Source organism: Mustelus asterias, chromosome 5 (assembly GCF_964213995.1).
Source record: "Mustelus asterias chromosome 5, sMusAst1.hap1.1, whole genome shotgun sequence".
NCBI classification, from domain to species: Eukaryota; Metazoa; Chordata; class Chondrichthyes; order Carcharhiniformes; family Triakidae; genus Mustelus; species Mustelus asterias.
In genome coordinates, this window is record NC_135805.1 from 139,281,387 (window position 1) to 139,303,761 (window position 22,375).

Sequence of the window (22,375 nt, forward strand, 5' to 3'; positions counted from 1 at the left end):
CTAACAGTGCAGCACTCCCTCAGCACTGACCCTCTGACAGTGCGTCACTCCCTCAGCACTGACCCTCTAACAGTGCGGCACTCCCTCAGCACTGACCCTCTAACAGTGCGGCACTCCCTCAGCACTGACCCTCTAACAGTGCAGCACTCCCTCAGTACTGACCCTCTGACAGTGCGGCACTCCCTCAGTACTGACCCTCTGACAGTGCGGCACTCCCTCAGCACTGACCCTCTAACAGTGCGTCACTCCCTCAGTACTGACCCTCTGACAGTGCGGCACTCCCTCAGCACTGACCCTCTGACAGTGCGTCACTCCCTCAGCACTGGCCCTCTGACAGTGCGGCACTCCCTCAGCACTGACCCTCTAACAGTGCGTCACTCCCTCAGTACTGACCCTCTGACAGTGCGGCACTCCCTCAGTACTGACCCTCTGACAGTGCGGCACTCCCTCAGTACTGACCCTCTGACAGTGCGGCACTCCCTCAGCACTGACCCTCTGACAGTGTGGCACTCCCTCAGTACTGACCCTCTGACAGTGCAGCACTCCCTCAGTACTGACCCTCTGACAGTGCGGCACTCCCTCAGTACTGACCCTCTGACAGTGCAGCACTCCCTCAGTACTGACCCTCTGACAGTGCAGCACTCCCTCAGTACTGACCCTATGACAGTGCGGCACTCCCTCAGTACTGACCCTCTGACAGTGCAGCACTCCCTCAGTACTGACCCTCTGACAGTGCAGCACTCCCTCAGTACTGACCCTCTGAAAGTGCAGCACTCACTCAGTACTGACCCTCTGACAGTGCAGCACTCCCTCAGTACTGACCCTCTGACAGTGCGGCACTCCCTCAGTACTGACCCTCTGACAGTGCAGCACTCCCTCAGTACTGACCCTCTGATAGTGCAGCACTCCCTCAGTACTGACCCTATGACAGTGCGGCACTCCCTCAGTACTGACCCTCTGACAGTGTGGCACTCCCTCAGTACTGACCCTCTGACAGTGCAGCACTCCCTCAGTACTGACCCTCTGACAGTGCGGCACTCCCTCAGTATTGACCCTCTGACAGTGCGGCACTCCCTCAGTACTGACCCTCTGACAGTGCAGCACTCCCTCAGTACTGACCCTCTGACAGTGCAGCACTCCCTCAGTACTGACCCTCTGACAGTGCAGCACTCCCTCAGTACTGACCCTATGACAGTGCGGCACTCCCTCAGTACTGACCCTCTGACAGTGCGGCACTCCCTCAGTACTGACCCTCTGACAGTGCAGCACTCCCTCAGTACTGACCCTCTGACAGTGCAGCACTCCCTCAGTACTGACCCTCTGACAGTGCGGCACTCCCTCAGTACTGACCCTCTGACAGTGCGGCACTCCCTCAGTACTGACCCTCTGACAGTGCAGCACTCCCTCAGTACTGACCCTCTGACAGTGCAGCACTCCCTCAGTACTGACCCTCTGACAGTGCGGCACTCCCTCAGTACTGACCCTCTGACAGTGCAACACTCCCTCAGTACTGACCCTCTGACAGTGCAGCACTCCCTCAGTACGGACCCTCTGACAGTGCAACACTCCCTCAGTACTGACCCTCTAACAGTGCGGCACTCCCTCAGTACTGACCCTCTGACAGTGCGGCACTCCCTCAGTACTGACCCTCTGACAGTGCGGCACTCCCTCAGTACTGACCCTCTGACAGTGCGGCACTCCCTCAGTACTGACCCTCTGACAGTGCGGCACTCCCTCAGTACTGGCCCTCTGACAGTGCGGCACTCCCTCAGTACTGACCCTCTGACAGTGCAGCACTCCCTCAGTACTGACCCTCTGACAGTGCGGCACTCCCTCAGTACTGACCCTCTGACAGTGCAGCACTCCCTCAGTACTGACCCTCTGACAGTGCAGCACTCCCTCAGTACTGACCCTATGACAGTGCGGCACTCCCTCAGTACTGACCCTCTGACAGTGCGGCACTCCCTCAGTACTGACCCTCTGACAGTGCAGCACTCCCTCAGTACTGACCCTCTGACAGTGCAGCACTCCCTCAGTACTGACCCTCTGACAGTGCAGCACTCCCTCAGTACTGACCCTCTGACAGTGCAGCACTCCCTCAGTACTGACCCTCTGACAGTGCAGCACTCCCTCAGTACTGACCCTCTGACAGTGCAGCACTCCCTCAGTACTGACCCTCTGACACTGCGGCACTCCCTCAGCACTGACCCTCTGACAGTGCGTCACTCCCTCAGCACTGACCCTCTAACAGTGCGGCACTCCCTCAGCACTGCCCCTCTAACAGTGCGGCACTCCCTCAGCACTGACCCTCTAACAGTGCGGCACTCCCTCAGCACTGACCCTCTAACAGTGCGGCACTCCCTCAGCACTGACCCTCTAACAGTGCAGCACTCCCTCAGCACTGACCCTCTGACAGTGCGTCACTCCCTCAGCACTGACCCTCTAACAGTGCGGCACTCCCTCAGCACTGACCCTCTAACAGTGCGGCACTCCCTCAGCACTGACCCTCTAACAGTGCAGCACTCCCTCAGTACTGACCCTCTGACAGTGCGGCACTCCCTCAGTACTGACCCTCTGACAGTGCGGCACTCCCTCAGCACTGACCCTCTAACAGTGCGTCACTCCCTCAGTACTGACCCTCTGACAGTGCGGCACTCCCTCAGCACTGACCCTCTGACAGTGCGTCACTCCCTCAGTACTGACCCTCTGAAAGTGCAGCACTCACTCAGTACTGACCCTCTGACAGTGCAGCACTCCCTCAGTACTGACCCTCTGACAGTGCGGCACTCCCTCAGTACTGACCCTCTGACAGTGCAGCACTCCCTCAGTACTGACCCTCTGATAGTGCAGCACTCCCTCAGTCCTGACCCTATGACAGTGCGGCACTCCCTCAGTACTGACCCTCTGACAGTGTGGCACTCCCTCAGTACTGACCCTCTGACAGTGCAGCACTCCCTCAGTACTGACCCTCTGACAGTGCGGCACTCCCTCAGTATTGACCCTCTGACAGTGCGGCACTCCCTCAGTACTGACCCTCTGACAGTGCAGCACTCCCTCAGTACTGACCCTCTGACAGTGCAGCACTCCCTCAGTACTGACCCTCTGACAGTGCAGCACTCCCTCAGTACTGACCCTATGACAGTGCGGCACTCCCTCAGTACTGACCCTCTGACAGTGCGGCACTCCCTCAGTACTGACCCTCTGACAGTGCAGCACTCCCTCAGTACTGACCCTCTGACAGTGCAGCACTCCCTCAGTACTGACCCTCTGACAGTGCGGCACTCCCTCAGTACTGACCCTCTGACAGTGCGGCACTCCCTCAGTACTGACCCTCTGACAGTGCAGCACTCCCTCAGTACTGACCCTCTGACAGTGCAGCACTCCCTCAGTACTGACCCTCTGACAGTGCAGCACTCCCTCAGTACTGACCCTCTGACAGTGCAACACTCCCTCAGTACTGACCCTCTGACAGTGCAGCACTCCCTCAGTACGGACCCTCTGACAGTGCAACACTCCCTCAGTACTGACCCTCTGACAGTGCAGCACTCCCTCAGTACTGACCCTATGACAGTGCGGCACTCCCTCAGTACTGACCCTCTAACTGTGCGGCACTCCCTCAGCACTGACCCTCTAACAGTGCGGCACTCCCTCAGCACTGACCCTCTAACAGTGCGGCACTCCCTCAGCACTGACCCTCTAACAGTGCGGCACTCCCTCAGCACTGACCCTCTAACAGTGCAGCACTCCCTCAGCACTGACCCTCTGACAGTGCGTCACTCCCTCAGCACTGACCCTCTAACAGTGCGGCACTCCCTCAGCACTGACCCTCTAACAGTGCGGCACTCCCTCAGCACTGACCCTCTAACAGTGCAGCACTCCCTCAGTACTGACCCTCTGACAGTGCGGCACTCCCTCAGTACTGACCCTCTGACAGTGCGGCACTCCCTCAGCACTGACCCTCTAACAGTGCGTCACTCCCTCAGTACTGACCCTCTGACAGTGCGGCACTCCCTCAGCACTGACCCTCTGACAGTGCGTCACTCCCTCAGCACTGGCCCTCTGACAGTGCGGCACTCCCTCAGCACTGACCCTCTAACAGTGCGTCACTCCCTCAGTACTGACCCTCTGACAGTGTGGCACTCCCTCAGTACTGACCCTCTGACAGTGCAGCACTCCCTCAGTACTGACCCTCTGACAGTGCGGCACTCCCTCAGTACTGACCCTCTGACAGTGCAGCACTCCCTCAGTACTGACCCTCTGACAGTGCAGCACTCCCTCAGTACTGACCCTATGACAGTGCGGCACTCCCTCAGTACTGACCCTCTGACAGTGTGGCACTCCCTCAGTACTGACCCTCTGACAGTGCAACACTCCCTCAGTACTGACCCTCTGACAGTGCAGCACTCCCTCTGTACTGACCCTCTGACAGTGCGGCACTCTCTCAGTACTGACCCTCTGACAGTGCAGCACTCCCTCAGTACTGACCCTCTGACAGTGCAGCACTCCCTCAGTACTGACCCTCTGACAGTGCAGCACACCCTCAGTACTGACCCTATGACAGTGCGGCACTCCCTCAGTACTTACCCTCTGACAGTGCGGCACTCCCTCAGTACTGACCCTCTGACAGTGCAGCACTCCCTCAGTACTGACCCTCTGACAGTGCAGCACTCCCTCAGTACTGACCCTCTGACAGTGCGGCACTCCCTCAGTACTGACCCTCTGACAGTGCAGCACTCCCTCAGTACTGACCCTCTGACAGTGCAGCACTCCCTCAGTACTGACCCTCTGACAGTGCAGCACTCCCTCAGTACTGACCCTATGACAGTGCGGCACTCCCTCAGTACTGACCCTCTGACAGTGCGGCACTCCCTCAGTACTGACCCTCTGACAGTGCAGCACTCCCTCAGTACTGACCCTCTGACAGTGCAGCACTCCCTCAGTACTGACCCTCTGACAGTGCGGCACTCCCTCAGTACTGACCCTCTGACAGTGCAGCACTCCCTCAGTACTGACCCTCTGACAGTGCAGCACTCCCTCAGTACTGACCCTCTGACAGTGCAGCACTCCCTCAGTACTGACCCTCTGACAGTGCAGCACTCCCTCAGTACTGACCCTCTGACAGTGCAGCACTCCCTCAGTACTGACCCTCTGACAGTGCAACACTCCCTCAGTACTGACCCTCTAACAGTGCAGCACTCCCTCAGTACTGACCCTCTGACAGTGCAGCACTCCCTCAGTACTGACCCTCTGACACTGCGGCACTCCCTCAGCACTGACCCTCTGACAGTGCGTCACTCCCTCAGCACTGACCCTCTAACAGTGCGGCACTCCCTCAGCACTGACCCTCTAACAGTGCGGCACTCCCTCAGCACTGACCCTCTAACAGTGCAGCACTCCCTCAGTACTGACCCTCTGACAGTGCGGCACTCCCTCAGTACTGACCCTCTGACAGTGCGTCACTCCCTCAGCACTGACCCTCTAACAGTGCGTCACTCCCTCAGTACTGACCCTCTGACAGTGCGGCACTCCCTCAGCACTGACCCTCTGACAGTGCGTCACTCCCTCAGCACTGGCCCTCTAACAGTGCGGCACTCCCTCAGCACTGACCCTCTAACAGTGCGTCACTCCCTCAGTACTGACCCTCTGACAGTGCGGCACTCCCTCAGTACTGACCCTCTGACAGTGCGGCACTCCCTCAGTACTGACCCTCTGACAGTGCGGCACTCCCTCAGCACTGACCCTCTGACAGCGTGGCACTCCCTCAGCACTGACCCTCTAACAGTGCAGCACTCCCTCAGCACTGACCCTCTGATAGTGTGTCACTCCCTTGGTAATGAATAGGAGGGTCAGACTGGATTACAGGATTTGGAATGTTGTTTGGACCCAAAGCCTCTTGTTCTGATGTGAGAATGTGACTTCAATGAATTGGAAACTGCGCCAAGTAGCCTGTGGCTATAAGATTAGTGTTACATTGACGCAATTGGAGTTTACAGTCAGAGCAATTGTGTGGATTAGGAGTGTTAAGGGTGTGACTATTAAATGGTGTTTAAAAGACTCGCCCTCGTTCTGCTGAGGTTTCACATTTCTTTTTTTCTCACCAGTGAGTGTTAGTTCTCCTGCTCCCTCCCACACACGTCCAGCTTGTCCACTCCAACTCTCACCAACTTTTACAGATGCGCCATAGACAGCATTCTTTCTGGTTGTATCACAGCTTGATATGGCTCCTGCTCTGCCCAAGACCGCAAGAAACTACAAAAGATCGTGAATGTAGCCCAATCCATCACTCAAACCAGCCTCCCATCCAGTGACTCTGTCTACACTTCCCGCTGCCTCGGAAAAGCAGCCAGCATAATCAAGGACCCCACGCACCCCGGACATTCTCTCTTCCACCGGGAACAAGATACAAAGGTCTGGGGTCACCTGCCAACTGACTCAAGAACAGCTTCTTCCCTGCTGCCATCAGACGTCTGAATGGACCCACCTTGCATCTCTACATCCTAACTATGACTGTAACACTACATTCTGCACCCTCTCGTTTCCTTCTCTATGTACGGTATGCTTTGTCTGTATAGCACGCAAGAAACAATACTTTTCACTGTATGTTAATACATGTGACAATAATAAATCAAATCAAAGTCCCACTTCGTCTAAGTTCTGTCCACCGCCTTCCACCTGTCTGTTCAGTTACTGTCGTCACAGTCTGTGGCAGTGCACAGGGTCACCGAGTGTGAGGACTACACAGCAAGATCCCAATATCCCTCCAGAGAGAGGGCACAGAAAGGGAGGGTGGTGCTGATCCATTACCCCACGCAGGAATGAGGAGCAAGCGGTGGGGGAGGGGGGGGTGGGTGGGTGGGACTGAGGGACATAGTCAAACAGTGAGGGTGGGAGGGAGTGAGGGAGGAGAGGGTGAGGGAGAAACTCAGCTGGTGTGATCAGAGGGTCACTGGACATGAGGTAAACAGACAGTCTGCACTTCAATTCTGTCCAGGTCCCCTGTGGGATTTAAGTTGGTTGCTGTGAGGCAGAGTGAGAAAGAATTGGTATGATGTTCCCAGGCTGAGGGGCACAGTCTGATCCCACTGACAATTCCAGCTCCTCCCTGCATCAGTTGTCCTTGTACAAGATCGGGTGATTCGAGACTCGACTATTCCAGTAATAGACCCATCAAACCCGTCATGACATTCAGCCCATCCAGAGCCCTGCTCCACATCGAGCCAGTGACCAGATTCCTGCACCCATCCTACTGTGCCCAGGGATCAACCTCAAACCCTCGTTCCTGTGTTCAAACCCCTCCATAGCGCATCCCTCCCCCTCCCTACAACCCACCCCCCCCTCTGTAACCTCCTCCAGCCCCTACAACCCTCCCCCCCCTCTGTAACCTCCTCCAGCCCCTGCAACCCTCCTTCTCTCTGTAACCTCCTCCAGCCCCTACAACCCTCCCTCTCTCTGTAACCTCCTCCGGCCCCTACACCCCTCCCTCTCTCTGTAACCTCCTCCAACCCCTACAACCCTCCCTCTCTCTGTAACATCCTCCAGCCCCGACAACCCTCCCTCTCTCTGTAACCTCCTCCAACCCCTACAACCCTCCCTCTCTCTGTAACCTCCTCCAGCCTCTGCACCCCTCCCTCCCTCTGTAACCTCCTCCAGCCCCTACAACCCTCCCCCCCTTTGTAACCTCCTCCAGCCCCGACAACCCTCCCTCTCTCTGTGACCTCCTCCAACCCCTACAACCCTCCCTCTCTCTGTAACATCCTCCAGCCCCTACACCCCTCCCTCTCTCTGTAACCTCCTCCGGCCCCTACACCCCTCCCTCTCTCTGTAACCTCCTCCGGCCCCTACACCCTCCCTCTCTCTGTAACCTCCTCCGGCCCCTACACCCCTCTCTCTGACAATTCTATCACTAAATCGGAGTGTTGCTGCCAAGGACACTAACAGCGAGAGGAAAGCAAACCTCGAGAAATTGAAGTAAAACAGAAAACTCTGGAAATACTCAGCAGTTGAGGTGGCAAATCAGTCTAAACCTTATTTATTACTGTCTCAAGCAGCCTTACATTAACACTGCAATGAAGTTAGTGTGAAAATCCCCTGGTCGCCACACTCCGGGTCCTGTTCGGGTACACTGAGGGAGAATTTAGCATGGCCAATGCACCCTAACCAACATGTTTTTCGGACTGTGGGAGGAAACCAGAGCATCCGGAGGAAACCCACGCAGACACGGGGAGAATGTGCAGACTCCGCACAGACAGTCACCCAAGGCCAGAATTGAACCCGGGTCCCTGGCGCTGTGAGGCAGCAGCGCTAACCACTGTGCCACCGTGCCGCCCAGGGCCCAGGCAGCTGAAGACCCATCCACAAGGTGGGGTGATTAAAATCCGGCATACTAGAGGAGGCAGAATTGGAGGGCTGCACAGGGTGGGAGTGGGCTGGAGGAGATTGTGCAAAGATAGGCAAGGAGTGAGGCTCTGTCCATTACTGAGCACAGGAATGATGAGGGAACAGGATTCTGGTTCGGGTTAGAATCGTAGAATCCCTACAGTGCAGAAGGAGGCCATTCAGCCCATCGAGTCTGCACCGACCACAATCCCACCCAGGCCCTATCCCCGTAACCCCACATATTTATCCTGCTAATCCCCCTGACACTAAGGGGCAATTTAACATGGCCAATCCACCTAACCCGCACATCTTTGGACTGTGGGAGGAAACCGGAGCACCCGGAGGAAACCCACGCAGACACGGGGAGAACGTGCAGACTCCACACAGTGACCCAAGCCGAGAATCGAACCCGGGTCCCCGGCACTGTGAGGCAGCAGTGCTAACCACTGTGCCACCGTGTCGCCCGGGGTTGGAGTACGTGTTAGGAGTTTGGACGAGGCGAAGTTTACAAGGGGTGGGAGGCCGGCCTGGAGTGTACGGGAATGAGTCCAGCGGCGTAAGGAGCTCAGAGAGAGTGTCAGCAGCAGGCTCGGTGAGGGTGAGCTGGGCCTGCTGGTGGAAGGAGACAAGAGTTGCTGAGAGTTAGCTCAATGTTGAGTAGAACTTCACATCCTCACGATCAGGGGAAACATAGCTGTTTGGAGGAAGACCTCACCTCTATTTCAATACCATTATTTTGACACGTCTTACTGAGACAGCCACTAAACTCAGGAAATCAGAGCAATTTTTATCAGCAACCTCTGCTTGGAAACCTAACATATCCAATGTTTAAGTAAACCTCGTGTAAACAGAGATAAGCGGTGTAAAGATAGGGCAAGTGCAGGGTTGGGATTCAGTGGGGCGTGACTGCTCAAGGAGTTCAACTTTACCAGCCTGAGATAAGGACAACGTGACAGTATTGGAGTCCCCACTCCAACACCATACAATCACACCCCACTGTCCTGCCTGCTTCTCTCTGCTCATTTAGTACAGGAGGGATTTGATTAACACTGAGTACACATCCCACTTTGCCCGGCAGAGTTTACTGATCTGTGGAATTCATTGCCACAGAGGGCTGTGGAGGCCGAGACGTTGAGCGTCTTCAAGACAGAAATTGATAAATTCTTGATTTCTCGAGGAATTAAGGGCTATGGGGAGAGAGCGGGTAAATGGAGTTGAAATCAACCATGATTGAATGGTGGAGTGGACTCGATGGGCCGAATGGCCTTACTTCCGCTCCTATGTCTTATGGTCTTATGGTCTTATCTTAAGAATGCCCCAGATGCCTACTCACCCAGTCTGAGAGTGTCAGCAGGAAATCATGTCCTGATATCAAAGTGAGACCTTTTAAAAAATGTATTGGTGTCACAAGTAAGGTGCATTGACCCGAACAGGCGCCGGAGGGTGGTGACTATGGGAATTTCACAGTAACTTCATTGCAGTGTTAATGTAAGCCTTACTTGTGACTAATAAATAAAAACTTTAAAACTTCAAACTTTAAACTTTAAGTAAGGCTTACATTCACACTGCAATGAAGTTACTGTGAAAATCCCCAGTTGCCACACTCCGGCACCTGTTCGGGTTCCACTGAGGGAGAATTTAGCACTGCCTAACCTGCACCCAAAAGAGAAAAAATGCTGGAAAATCTCAGCAGGTCTGGCAGCATCTGTAAAGAGAGAAAAGAGCTGACGTTTTGAACCGGTTTTGACAAAGGCTCATCTGGACTCGAAACGTCAGCTCTTTTCTCTCCTTACAGATGCTGCCAGACCTGCTGAGATTCTCCAGCATTTTCTCATTTGGTTTCAGATTCCAGCATCCGCAGTAATTTGCTTTTATCCAGTTTTTTTCTGCTAACCAGCATGTCTTTCATAGAGTCATAGAGGTTTACAGCATGGAAACAGGCCCTTCGGCCCAACTTGTCCATGCCACCCTTTTCTTTAAACCCCTGAGCTAGTCCCAATTGCCCGCATTTGGCCCATATCCCTCTATACTCATCTTACCCATGTAACTGTCTAAACGATTTTTAAAAGACAAAATTGTACCCGCCTCTACTACTACCTCTGGCAGCTTGTTCCAGACACTCACCATCCTCTGTGAAAAAACTGCCCCTCTGGACCCTTTTGTATCTCTCCCCTCTCCCCTCTTGTATCTCACCTTAAACTTCATTGCAGTATTAATGTAAGCTTTACTTGTGACTAATAAATAAAAATTTAAAAACCTTTAAACTTTAAGTAAGCTTACATTAACACTGCAATGAAGTTACCGTGAAAATCCCCTAGTTTTAGACTCCCCTACCTTTGGGAAAAGATATTGATTATCTACCTTGTCTGTGTCCCTCATTATTTTATAGACCTCTATAAGGTCACCCCTCAGCCTCCTACGCTCCAGAGAAAAAAAGTCCCAGTCTATCCAGCCTTTCCTCATAACTCAATCCATCAAGTCCCGGTAGCATCCTAGTAAATCTTTCCTGCACTCTTTCTAGTTTAATAATATCCTTTCCATAATAGGGTGATTAGACTGCGGGAGGAAACCGGAGCACCCGGAGGAAACCCACGCAGTCACGGGGAGAATGTGCAGACTCCACACAGACAGTGACCCAAGCTGGGAATCGAACCCGGGACTCTGGAGCTGTGAGGCAGCAGCGCTAACCACTGCGCTGCAGTGAAAGAGAGAAATGGCATTTCTGTGGTGTCTTTTGGGACATTCCCTCACGTCCAGCTCCCTCGGAGCTGGTTAAGGTGGAAAACGCTGCAATGTGTGCACAGCAAGATCCCATAAAGGAGCGGGTGCATTTGTATTTTAATGATGTCGGTTGCTTAAGCGCTCAACTTTCCGTGGTCGCCATAAAAGTGCACGCGCTCCTCTCGCTGGCCAGTTCCTGCCACCAATCACTATCACTGAATCGCACAGCCTAAACTGTCTCATTTGGCTTTGGCCTGATTGGAAACTGGCACTGCCAGATTGGCACTGAGCGAGAGAGAGAGCGAGAGAGAGCGAGAGAGAGAGCGAGAGAGAGCGCGAGAGAGCGAGAGATAGATCGAGAGAGAGATCGAGAGAGAGCGCGCGAGAGAGAGATCGAGAGAGAGCGCGAGAGAGAGCACGAGAGAGAGCGCGAGAGAGAGCACGAGAGAGAGCGCGAGAGAGCATGAGAGAGAAAGCGCGAGAGAGAGCGCGAGAGAGAGCGCGAGAGAGAGCGTGAGAGAGAGAATGAGAGAGCACGAGAGAGAGCGCGAGAGAGAGCACGAGAGAGAGCGCGAGAGAGAGCACAAGAGAGAGCGCGAGAGAGAGCACGAGAGAGAGCGCGAGAGAGAGCGCGAGAGAGAGCGCGAGAGAGAGCGCAAGAGAGAGCGCGAGAATGAGCGCGAGAGAGAGCGCGAGAGAGAGCGCGAGAGAGAGCGCGAGAGAGAGCATGAGAGAGAACGCGAGAGAGAGCGCGAGAGAGCATGAGAGAGAGCACGAGAGAGAGCGTGAGAGAGAGCATGAGAGACAGCACGAGAGAGAGCATGAGAGAGAGCACGAGAGAGAGCATGAGAGAGAGCACGAGAGAGAGCGCGAGAGAGAGCACGAGAGAGCGCGAGAGAGAGCGCGAGAGAGAGCGCGAGGGAGAGTGCAAGAGAGAGCGCGAGAGAGAGCGTGAGAGAGAGCACGAGAGAGAGCACGAGAGAGAGCGCGAAAGAGAGCACGAGAGAGAGCGCGGGAGAGAGCGCAAGGGAGAGCACGAGAGAGAGCGCGAGAGAGCGCGAGAGAGAGTGTGAGAGAGAGCACGAGAGAGAGCACGAAAGAGAGCATGAGAGAGAGCACGAGAGAGAGCACGAGAGAGAGCACAAGAGAGAGCGTGAGAGAGAGCACGAGAGAGAGCGCGAGAGAGAGTGCGAGAGAGAGCGCGAGAGAGAGTATGAGAGAGAGCATGAGAGAGAGCGCGAGAGAGAGCGTGAGAGAGAGCACGAGAGAGAGAGCGTAAGAGAGAGCGCGAGAGAGAGTATGAGAGAGAGCATGAGAGAGAGCGCGAGAGAGAGTACGAGAGAGAGCACGAGAGAGAGCGCGAGAGAGAGCGCAAGAGAGCGCGAGAGAGAGCGCGAGAGAGAGCACGAGAGAGAGCGCGAGAGAGAGGGCGAGAGAGAGTGCGAGAGAGAGCGCGAGAGAGACCGTGAGAGAGAGCATGAGAGAGAGCACAAGAGAGAGCGCGAGAGAGAGCATGAGAGAGAGCGCGAGAGAGAGCGCGAGAGTGAGCGTGAGAGAGAGCGCGAGAGAGACCGCGAGAGAGAGCACGAGAGAGAGCACGAGAGAGAGCACGAGAGAGAGCACGAGAGAGAGCGTGAGAGAGAGCACGAGAGAGAGCGCGAGAGAGAGCGCGAGAGAGAGCACGAGAGAGAGCGCGAAAGAGAGCGCGAGAGAGACCGCGAGAGAGAGCACGAGAGAGAGCACGAGAGAGAGCACGAGAGAGAGCGCGAGAGAGAGATCGAGAGAGAGCGCGAGAGAGAGCGCGAGAGAGCACGAGCGAGAGCGCGAGAGAGAGCGCGAGAGAGAGATCGAGAGAGAGCATGAGAGAGAGCGCGAGAGAGAGCACGAGAGCATGAGAGAGAGCGCAAGAGGGAGCGCGAGAGAGAGCGCGAGAGAGAGCGCGAGAGAGAGCGCGAGAGAGAGCGCGAGAGAGAGCACGAGAGAGAGCACGAGAGAGAGCATGAGAGAGAGAGCACGAGAGAGAGATCACGAGAGAAAGCGCGAGAGAGAGCGCGAGAGAGAGCGCGAGAGAGAGCGCGGGAGAGAGCGCGGGAGAGAGCGCGAGAGAGAGCGCGAGAGAGAGCACGAGAGAGAGCGCGAGAATGAGATAGAGAGAGAGCACGAGAGAGAGCGCGAGAATGAGATCGAGAGAGAGCGCGAGAGAGAGAGCGCGAGAGAGAACGCGAGAGGGAGCACGAGAGAGAGCACGAGAGAGAGCACGAGAATGAGCGCAAGAGAGAGCGCGAGAGAGAGCGTGAGAGAGTGCGCGAGAGAGAGCACGAGAGAGAGCGCGAGAGAGAGCGCGAGAGGGAGCACGAGAGAGAGCACGAGAGAGAGCGCGAGAGAGAGCGTGAGAGAGAGCGCGAGAGAGAGCACAAGAGAGAGCACGAGAGAGACAATGAGAGAGAGCGCGAGAGAGCGCGAGAATGAGATAGAGAGAGAGCGCAAGAGAGAGCGCGAGAATGAGATCGAGAGAGAGCGCGAGAGAGAGCGCACGAGAGAGAGAGCACAAGAGAGAGCACGAGAGAGAGCGTAAGAGAGAGCGCGAGAATGAGATAGAGAGAGAGCGCGAGAGAGAGCGCGAGAATGAGATCGAGAGAGAGCGCGAGAGAGAGCACGAGAGAGAGCGCGAGAGAGAGCGCGAGAGAGAGCGCGAGAGAGAGCGCGAGAGAGAGCGCGAGAGAGAGCGCGAGAGAGAGCGCGAGAGAGAGCGCGAGAATGAGATGGAGAGAGAACACGAGAGAGAGCGCGAGAATGAGATTGAGAGAGAGCGCGAGAGAGAGAGCGCGAGAGAGAACGCGAGAGGAAACACGAGAGAGAGCACGAGAGAGAGCACGAGAATGTGCGCAAGAGAGAGCGCGAGAGAGAGCGTGAGAGAGTGCGCGAGAGAGAGCACGAGAGAGAGCGCGAGAGAGAGCACGAGAGAGAGCACGAGAGAGAGCACGAGAGAGAGCGCGAGAGAGAGCGTGAGAGAGAGCGCGAGAGAGAGCACAAGAGAGAGCACGAGAGAGACCACGAGAGAGAGCGCGAGAGAGCGCAAGAATGAGATAGAGAGAGAGCGCAAGAGAGAGCGCGAGAATGAGATCGAGAGAGAGCGCACGAGAGAGAGAGCACAAGAGAGAGCACGAGAGAGAGCGTAAGAGAGAGCGCGAGAATGAGATAGAGAGAGAGCGCGAGAGAGAGCGCGAGAATGAGATCGAGAGAGAGCGCGAGAGAGAGTGCGAGAGAGAGCGCGAGAGAGAGCACGAGAGAGAGCGTGAGAGAGAGAGCACGAGAGAGAGAGCACGAGAGAGAGAGCACGAGGGAGAGCACGAGAGAGAGAGCACGAGAGAGAGCACGAGAGAGAGCACGAGAGAGAGCACGAGAGAGAGCACGAGAGAGAGCGTGAGAGAGAGCGCGAGAGAGAGCGCGAGAGTGAGCGTGAGAGAGAGCGCAAGAGAGACCGCGAGAGAGAGCACGAGAGAGAGCACGAGAGAGAGCACGAGAGAGAGCACGAGAGAGAGCGTGAGAGAGAGCACGAGAGAGAGCGCGAGAGAGAGCGCGAGAGAGAGCACGAGAGAGAGCGCGAAAGAGAGCGCGAGAGAGACCGCGAGAGAGAGCACGAGAGAGAGCACGAGAGAGAGCACGAGAGAGAGCGCGAGAGAGAGATCGAGAGAGAGCGCGAGAGAGAGCGCGAGAGAGAGATCGAGAGAGAGCGCGAGAGAGAGCGCGAGAGAGCACGAGCGAGAGCGCGAGAGAGAGCGCGAGAGAGAGATCGAGAGAGAGCATGAGAGAGAGCGCGAGAGAGAGCACGAGAGCATGAGAGAGAGCGCAAGAGGGAGCGCGAGAGAGAGCGCGAGAGAGAGTGCGAGAGAGAGCGCGAGAGAGAGCGCGAGAGAGAGCACGAGAGAGAGCACGAGAGAGAGCATGAGAGAGAGAGCACGAGAGAGAGATCACGAGAGAAAGCGCGAGAGAGAGCGCGAGAGAGAGCGCGAGAGAGAGCGCGGGAGAGAGCGCGGGAGAGAGCGCGAGAGAGAGCGCGAGAGAGAGCACGAGAGAGAGCGCGAGAATGAGATAGAGAGAGAGCACGAGAGAGAGCGCGAGAATGAGATCGAGAGAGAGCGCGAGAGAGAGAGCGCGAGAGAGAACGCGAGAGGGAGCACGAGAGAGAGCACGAGAGAGAGCACGAGAATGAGCGCAAGAGAGAGCGCGAGAGAGAGCGTGAGAGAGTGCGCGAGAGAGAGCACGAGAGAGAGCGCGAGAGAGAGCGCGAGAGGGAGCACGAGAGAGAGCACGAGAGAGAGCGCGAGAGAGAGCGTGAGAGAGAGCGCGAGAGAGAGCACAAGAGAGAGCACGAGAGAGACAATGAGAGAGAGCGCGAGAGAGCGCGAGAATGAGATAGAGAGAGAGCGCAAGAGAGAGCGCGAGAATGAGATCGAGAGAGAGCGCGAGAGAGAGCGCACGAGAGAGAGAGCACAAGAGAGAGCACGAGAGAGAGCGTAAGAGAGAGCGCGAGAATGAGATAGAGAGAGAGCGCGAGAGAGAGCGCGAGAATGAGATCGAGAGAGAGCGCGAGAGAGAGCACGAGAGAGAGCGCGAGAGAGAGCGCGAGAGAGAGCACGAGAGAGAGCGCGAGAGAGAGCACGAGAGAGAGCGCGAGAGAGAGCGCGAGAGAGCGCGAGAGAGAGCGCGAGAGAGAGCGCGAGAATGAGATGGAGAGAGAACACGAGAGAGAGCGCGAGAATGAGATTGAGAGAGAGCGCGAGAGAGAGAGCGCGAGAGAGAACGCGAGAGGAAGCACGAGAGAGAGCACGAGAGAGAGCACGAGAATGTGCGCAAGAGAGAGCGCGAGAGAGAGCGTGAGAGAGTGCGCGAGAGAGAGCACGAGAGAGAGCGCGAGAGAGAGCACGAGAGAGAGCACGAGAGAGAGCACGAGAGAGAGCGCGAGAGAGAGCATGAGAGAGAGCGCGAGAGAGAGCACAAGAGAGAGCACGAGAGAGACCACGAGAGAGAGCGCGAGAGAGCGCAAGAATGAGATAGAGAGAGAGCGCAAGAGAGAGCGCGAGAATGAGATCGAGAGAGAGCGCACGAGAGAGAGAGCACAAGAGAGAGCACGAGAGAGAGCGTAAGAGAGAGCGCGAGAATGAGATAGAGAGAGAGCGCGAGAGAGAGCGCGAGAATGAGATCGAGAGAGAGCGCGAGAGAGAGTGCGAGAGAGAGCGCGAGAGAGAGCACGAGAGAGAGCGTGAGAGAGAGAGCACGAGAGAGAGAGCACGAGAGAGAGAGCACGAGGGAGAGCACGAGAGAGAGAGCACGAGAGAGAGCACGAGAGAGAGCACGAGAGAGAGAGCACGAGAGAGAGAGCACGAGAGAGAGCACGAGAGGGAGCGCGAGAGGGAGCGTGAGAGGGAGCGCGAGAGAGCGTGAGAGGGAGCGCGAGAGAGCGTGAGAGGGAGCGTGAGAGAAAGTGCGAGAATGAGATAGAGAGAGAGCGCGAGAGAGAGCGCGAGAGGGAGCGCGAGAGGGAGCGCGAGAGGGAGCGCGAGAGGGAGCGCGAGAGGGAGCGCGAGAGGGAGCGCGAGAGGGAGCGCGAGAGAGAGCACGAGAGAGAGCACGAGAATGAGTGCTAGAGAGAGCGCGAGAGAGAGCGTGAGAGAGTGCGCGAGAGAGAGCGCGAGAATGAGATCGAGAGAGAGGGCGAGAGAGAGCGTGAGAGAGTGCGCGAGAGAGAGTGCGAGAATGAGATAGAGAGAGAGCGTGAGAGAGAGCGCGAGAGAGAGCGCGAGAGAGAGCGCGAGAGAGAGCGCGAGAGAGAGCGCGAGAGAATGTGCAGACCAGAGTCCAGTCTGTTCATAAAGCACCGTCGTGACATTTCTCAAAGAAAGAGAGGCAGGTGTCTGAGCCAAAACTGCGCACCCCACCCAGTGACACCTGAACTGGTTAGTCACCTCACTCTGCCACGTGGAACATTTGGTTAATTTTAATCTGACACAGTTTCAATGGAAAACCTGCTCTCCAGCAATCCTGTGCTGCTCTGTCACGTCCACTTACAACTATTCCAACAATCCCCTGGCCAGCCTCCCACCTTCTACCCGCTAAACCTCACCCAGCCAAAACTCCTCATCGGAACCGAGTCATTCTCTCACTCTCCCCGTGCTCACTGACCTTCAGTAGCACCCGCTCCAGCCGTGCAAGCTCTCTGCCTCTCAATTCCCTCCATCACATCTCCTCTCCCTCTGTAATCTCCTCCAGCCCTACGACCCTCCGCGATCCCTGTACCCCTCTCCCTCTGTAACCTCCTCCAGCCCTACGACCCTCTGTGATCCCTGTACCCCTCTCCCTCTGTAATCTCCTCCAGCCCTACGACCCTCCGTGATCCCTGTACCCCTCTCCCTCTGTAACCTCCTCCAGCCCTACGACCCTCCGCGATCCCTGTGCCCCTCTCCCTATCTCTGTAATCTCCTCCAGCCCTATGACCCTCCGTGATCCCTGTACCCCTCTCCCTCTGTAACCTCCTCCAGCCCTACCACCCTCCGCGATCCCTGTTTTCCTCTCCCTCTGTAACCTCCTCCAGCCCTACGACCCTCCGCGATCCCTGTACCCCTCTCCCTCTGTAATCTCCTCCAGCCCTACGACCCTCCACGATCCCTGTACCCCTCTCCCTCTGTAATCTCCTCCAGCCCTACGACCCTCCGCGATCCCTGTACCCCTCTCCCTCTGTAATCTCCTCCAGCCCTCCGACCCTCCTACAAAGCTAACGGCTATATCAAAGGTGCTATGTAAATAAATGCATGTTGTTGTTTCTCCCGCGTCCTGTAGAAGGATAAAGAGGGATATACTGAGCTCACTGCAGTGTTGACACGTTCATTCCTGTGGTTAGCTGGGAGAAGCCACGGGATGACGTCAGCCTGGCTGAAGCTCCCACACGGGCTCCGATCACTGGAGTGAGGGGCCAGTGCACTGATCGATTCAGCAGGAGAGAGGGGCTGACACTTCTTGCTGTGGTCAACAACAGGAAGGTTTTGGCATCTCTTGGCATCACTTCCTGGGTGAGCCCTTTTATACACTGTAAACCAGTGCAGCATCATCAGGTGAAAGGTTAAATCGAGATGCCATCGACTCCCTCAGGCTGATGTTAAAGACCCTGTGGCTCCATCGAGCCCCAGCCACTCCAGCCCTCAATAAATATCACTAAGAGGGTCATTACCCTATTGCTGCCTGTGGGATCGTGCTGTGCACTGTTGTGTTTCCCACATTACAACAGTGACTAGTAGGGCGACATGGTGGCACAGTGGTTAGCGCTGCTGCCTCACAGCGCCAGGACCCAGATGCGATTCCCAGCTTGGGTCACTATCTGTGTGGGGTCTGCACATTCTCCCCATGTCTGTGTGGGTTTCCTCCGGTTTCCTCCCACAGTCCGAAAGATGAGCTGGTTAGATGCATTGGTTGTGCTAAATTCTCCCTCAGTGAACTGGACAGGCGTCGGAGTGTGGCGATTAGGGGATTTTCACAGTAACTTCATTGCAGTGTTAATGTAAACCTATTTGTGACAGTAAATAAATAAACTCTAAACTTTTCAGGCAGTTCACTGATATATAAACACACTAATTAGATACACACACACTTGGGAAGACACCATTATTATAAACTCTTGTGTAAAGAGAGATTTGCATTTATATAGTGTCTTTCATGACCGCTGAATGCCTCAGTGTCCGAACAGCCCGTGAGGTACTTTGGAAGAGAGTGGCTCTGGTAAGGTAGACACAGTAAGAAGTCTCACAACACCAGGTTAAAGTCCAACAGGCTTATTTGGTAGCAAAAGCCACACAAGCTTTCGAAGCGCTGCCCCTTCGTCAGGTGAGTGGGAGTTCTGTTCACAAACAGGGCATATAAAGACACAAACTCAATTTACAAAATCATGATTGGAATGCGAGTCTTTACAGGTAATCGAGTCTTAAAGGTACAGACAATGTGAGTGGAGAGAGGGTTAAGCACAGGTTAAAGAGATGTGTATTGTCTCCAGACAGGACAGTTAGTGAGATTTTGCAAGCCCAGGCAAGTCGTGGGGGTTACAGATAGTGCGACATGAAACCAAGATCCCGGTTGATGCCGTCCTCATGTGTACACGGATGCCATCATCTCACGTGAGAACACCATCCACCAGGTACACGGTACATACTCTTGCAACTCGGCCAACGTTGTCTACCTGATACGCTGCAGGAAAGGATGTCCCGAGGCATGGTACATTGGGGAAACCATGCAGGCGCTACGACAACGGATGAATGAACACCGCTCGACAATCACCAGGCAAGACTGTTCTCTTCCTGTGGGGGAACATTTCAGTGGTCACTGGCATTCAGCCTCTGATCTTCGGGTAAGCATTCTCCAAGGCGGCCTTCATGACACACGACAGCGCAGAATCGCTGAGCAGAGACTGATAGCCAAGTTTCGCACACATGAGGACGGCCTCAACCGGGATCTTGGGTTCATGTCACACTATCTGTAACCCCCACAACTTGCCTGGACTTGCAAAATCTCACTAACTGTCCTGTCTGGAGACAATACACATCTCTTTAACCTGTGCTTAACGCTCTCTCCACTCACATTGTCTGTTCCTTTAAGACTTGATTACCTGTAAAGATTCGCATTCCAACCATTATTTTGTAAATTGAGTTTGTGTCTTTATATGCCCTGTTTGTGAACAGAACTCCCACTTACCTGATGAAGGGGCAGCGCTCCGAAAGCTAGTGGTTTGTGCTACCAAATAAACCTGTTGGACTTTAACCTGGTGTTGTGAGACATCTTACTGTGTTTACCCCAGTCCAACGCTGGCATCGCCACGTAAGGTAGGAACCGCAGCAGCCAATTTGTGCACAGCAAGATCCCATAAGCAGCAATGTGATGAGGTGTTTTAGTGATGTGAGTGAGGGATGAATGTTGGCCAGGACATCTTTGAATAGTCAGATGGTTGGAGCACAGGAAGGAGACCAGGCAGCCCCTGTGCTGGCTCTCAACAAGAGCCACCCACCAGTCCCACTCTCTCACCTTCTCCCCCAAAACAAGACAAAGCCTTTCCTTCAGATAATGATCCAGTTTCACTCTGGAAGCTGTGATTGAATCTGCCTCCACTACACTCTCAGTGCGTTCCTGATCCTAACCAGTCCCTGGTAAACGCCTCGTGTTTACCGCATTCTCACAGGGTCACCTCCACTAATGCAAGAGTTCCTCCCTATTTACTCTGTCCAGACCCCTCATGATTTCAAACCTTCTCTATTGGATCTCCTTGCGGCTTTCTGTGCTCCATGGGGCCCCAGCCACTCAGCCCATCCACATTGCCTTCACATCCTCCCGATGAACTGGACCCAATACTCCACACACACACACACATACACACACATACACAAATTGGACATCATAGAATCCTACAGTGCAGAAGGAGGCCATTCAGCCCATCGAGTCTGCACCGACAACAATCCCACCCAGGCCCCATCCCCATAACCCCATCCATTTACCCTACCAATCCCCTGACACTAGGGTCAATTTAGCATGGCCAATCCACCTAACCAGCACATCTTTGGACTGTGGGAGGAAACCGGAGCACCCGGAGGAAACCCACGCAGACACGGGGAGAATGTGCAGACTCCACACAGACAGTGACCCGAGGCCGGGAATCGAACCCGGGTCCCTGGCGCTTTGAGGCAGCAGTGCCACTGTGCCACCGTGCCATCCACCTTCAGCTGAGGTTGAACCAGCGCAGGTTGATCACAACTTCCTTGCTTCTGTACTCTGTGTTTCTAGTTAGATATCACACAAGGTACAAGGTCCCAACACCTGTCAAACTCCACTATAAACCTGCTTCTGCTTTGAGAAGCACCCAATCAGCATGAGCCTCTGTTTCCTGTCACTCAGCCAGGTTCAGACTCATGTTGTTACTGTCCCTCTCGTTCCATGACCTCTAACTTTGCTCATGAAGTCTGCTGAGTGGCACTCTAGTGAACACCTTTTAGAAATCCACACACACATCAGCAGCATTCCCCTCAGCCGCCCTCTCCGTTCCCTCATCAAAACATTCACGCAGGTTAGTTAAATCACCAGAAAAAGCAGCTTCTTCCTCGCTGTCATCAGACTCATAGAATCAGAGAGTCCCTACACTGCAGGAGGAGGCCATTCGGCCCATCGTGTCTGCACCGACCACAATCCCACCCTATCCCCATAGCCCCACATATTTACCCTGCTAACCCCCCTGACACTAAGGGACAATTTATCATGGCCAATCCATCTAACCAGCACATCTTTGGACTGTGGGAGGAAACCGGAGCACCCGGAGGAAACCCACGCAGACACGGGGAGAACGTGCAGACTTCGCACGGACAGTGACCCAAGGCTGGAATCGAACCCGGGTCCCTGGCACTGTGAGGCAGCAGTGCTAACCACTGTGCCACCGGGCCGCCCCAACTCTCGAATGCACCGACCTTCCATTAAGTTGATCTTTCTCTACACCCTCGCTATGATTGTAACACTACATTCTGCACTCTTTCCTTTCCTTCTCTATGAACAGCATGCTTTGTCTGTATAGCGCGCAAGAAACAATACTTTTCACTGTATGTTAATACATGTGACAATAATAAATCAAATCAAATTCACGCTGGCTTTCCTTAATTATCCCACATTTGACCAAGTGACTATTAAACTTGACCCGAAGTGATCATTTCTCAAAGCTTGGACACTGAGGCAGTTTATTTATTAGTGTCACAAGTGGGCTTACATTAACACTGCAATGAAGTTACTGTGAAAATCCCCTAGTTGCCACACTCCGGCGCTTGTTCGGGTACACTGAGAGAATTTAGCACGGCCAATACACCTAACCAGCACGTCTTTCAGACTGTGGGAGGAAACCGGAGCACCTGGAGGAAACCCACGCAGACACGGGGAGAATGTGCAGACTCTGCACAGACAGTGACCCGAGCCAGGAATCGAACCCAGGTCCCTGGCGCTGAGAGGCAGCTGTGCTAACCACTGTGCTACCGTGTGCATTGACTTAGAATTGAGTATTCTGGAAGCCAGAACCTTGTAAGTCAAACACAAATATTCACTAATACAGTTGTACATGCAGTAACTGACATACCCACCCCAGACACACACACAGTGTACAGACACTCTATAGACACACATATCCTATTGAATAGATCGGACAGACAGGGAAAGGGTTCAGTAAGTTTAGTCTGAGAGTTATCAGGGCAGGGCAGGGAGGGGGTCTCTC

General features: G+C 54.9%; 1 protein-coding gene across 1 annotated transcript in view; it reads right to left on the reverse strand.

Moving 5' to 3' along the window:
- LOC144494168 (potassium channel subfamily K member 1-like) overlaps positions 1–22,375 on the reverse strand; it is a 57,732-nt gene that overhangs the window by 34,995 nt on the left and 362 nt on the right. The window lies entirely within an intron of this gene.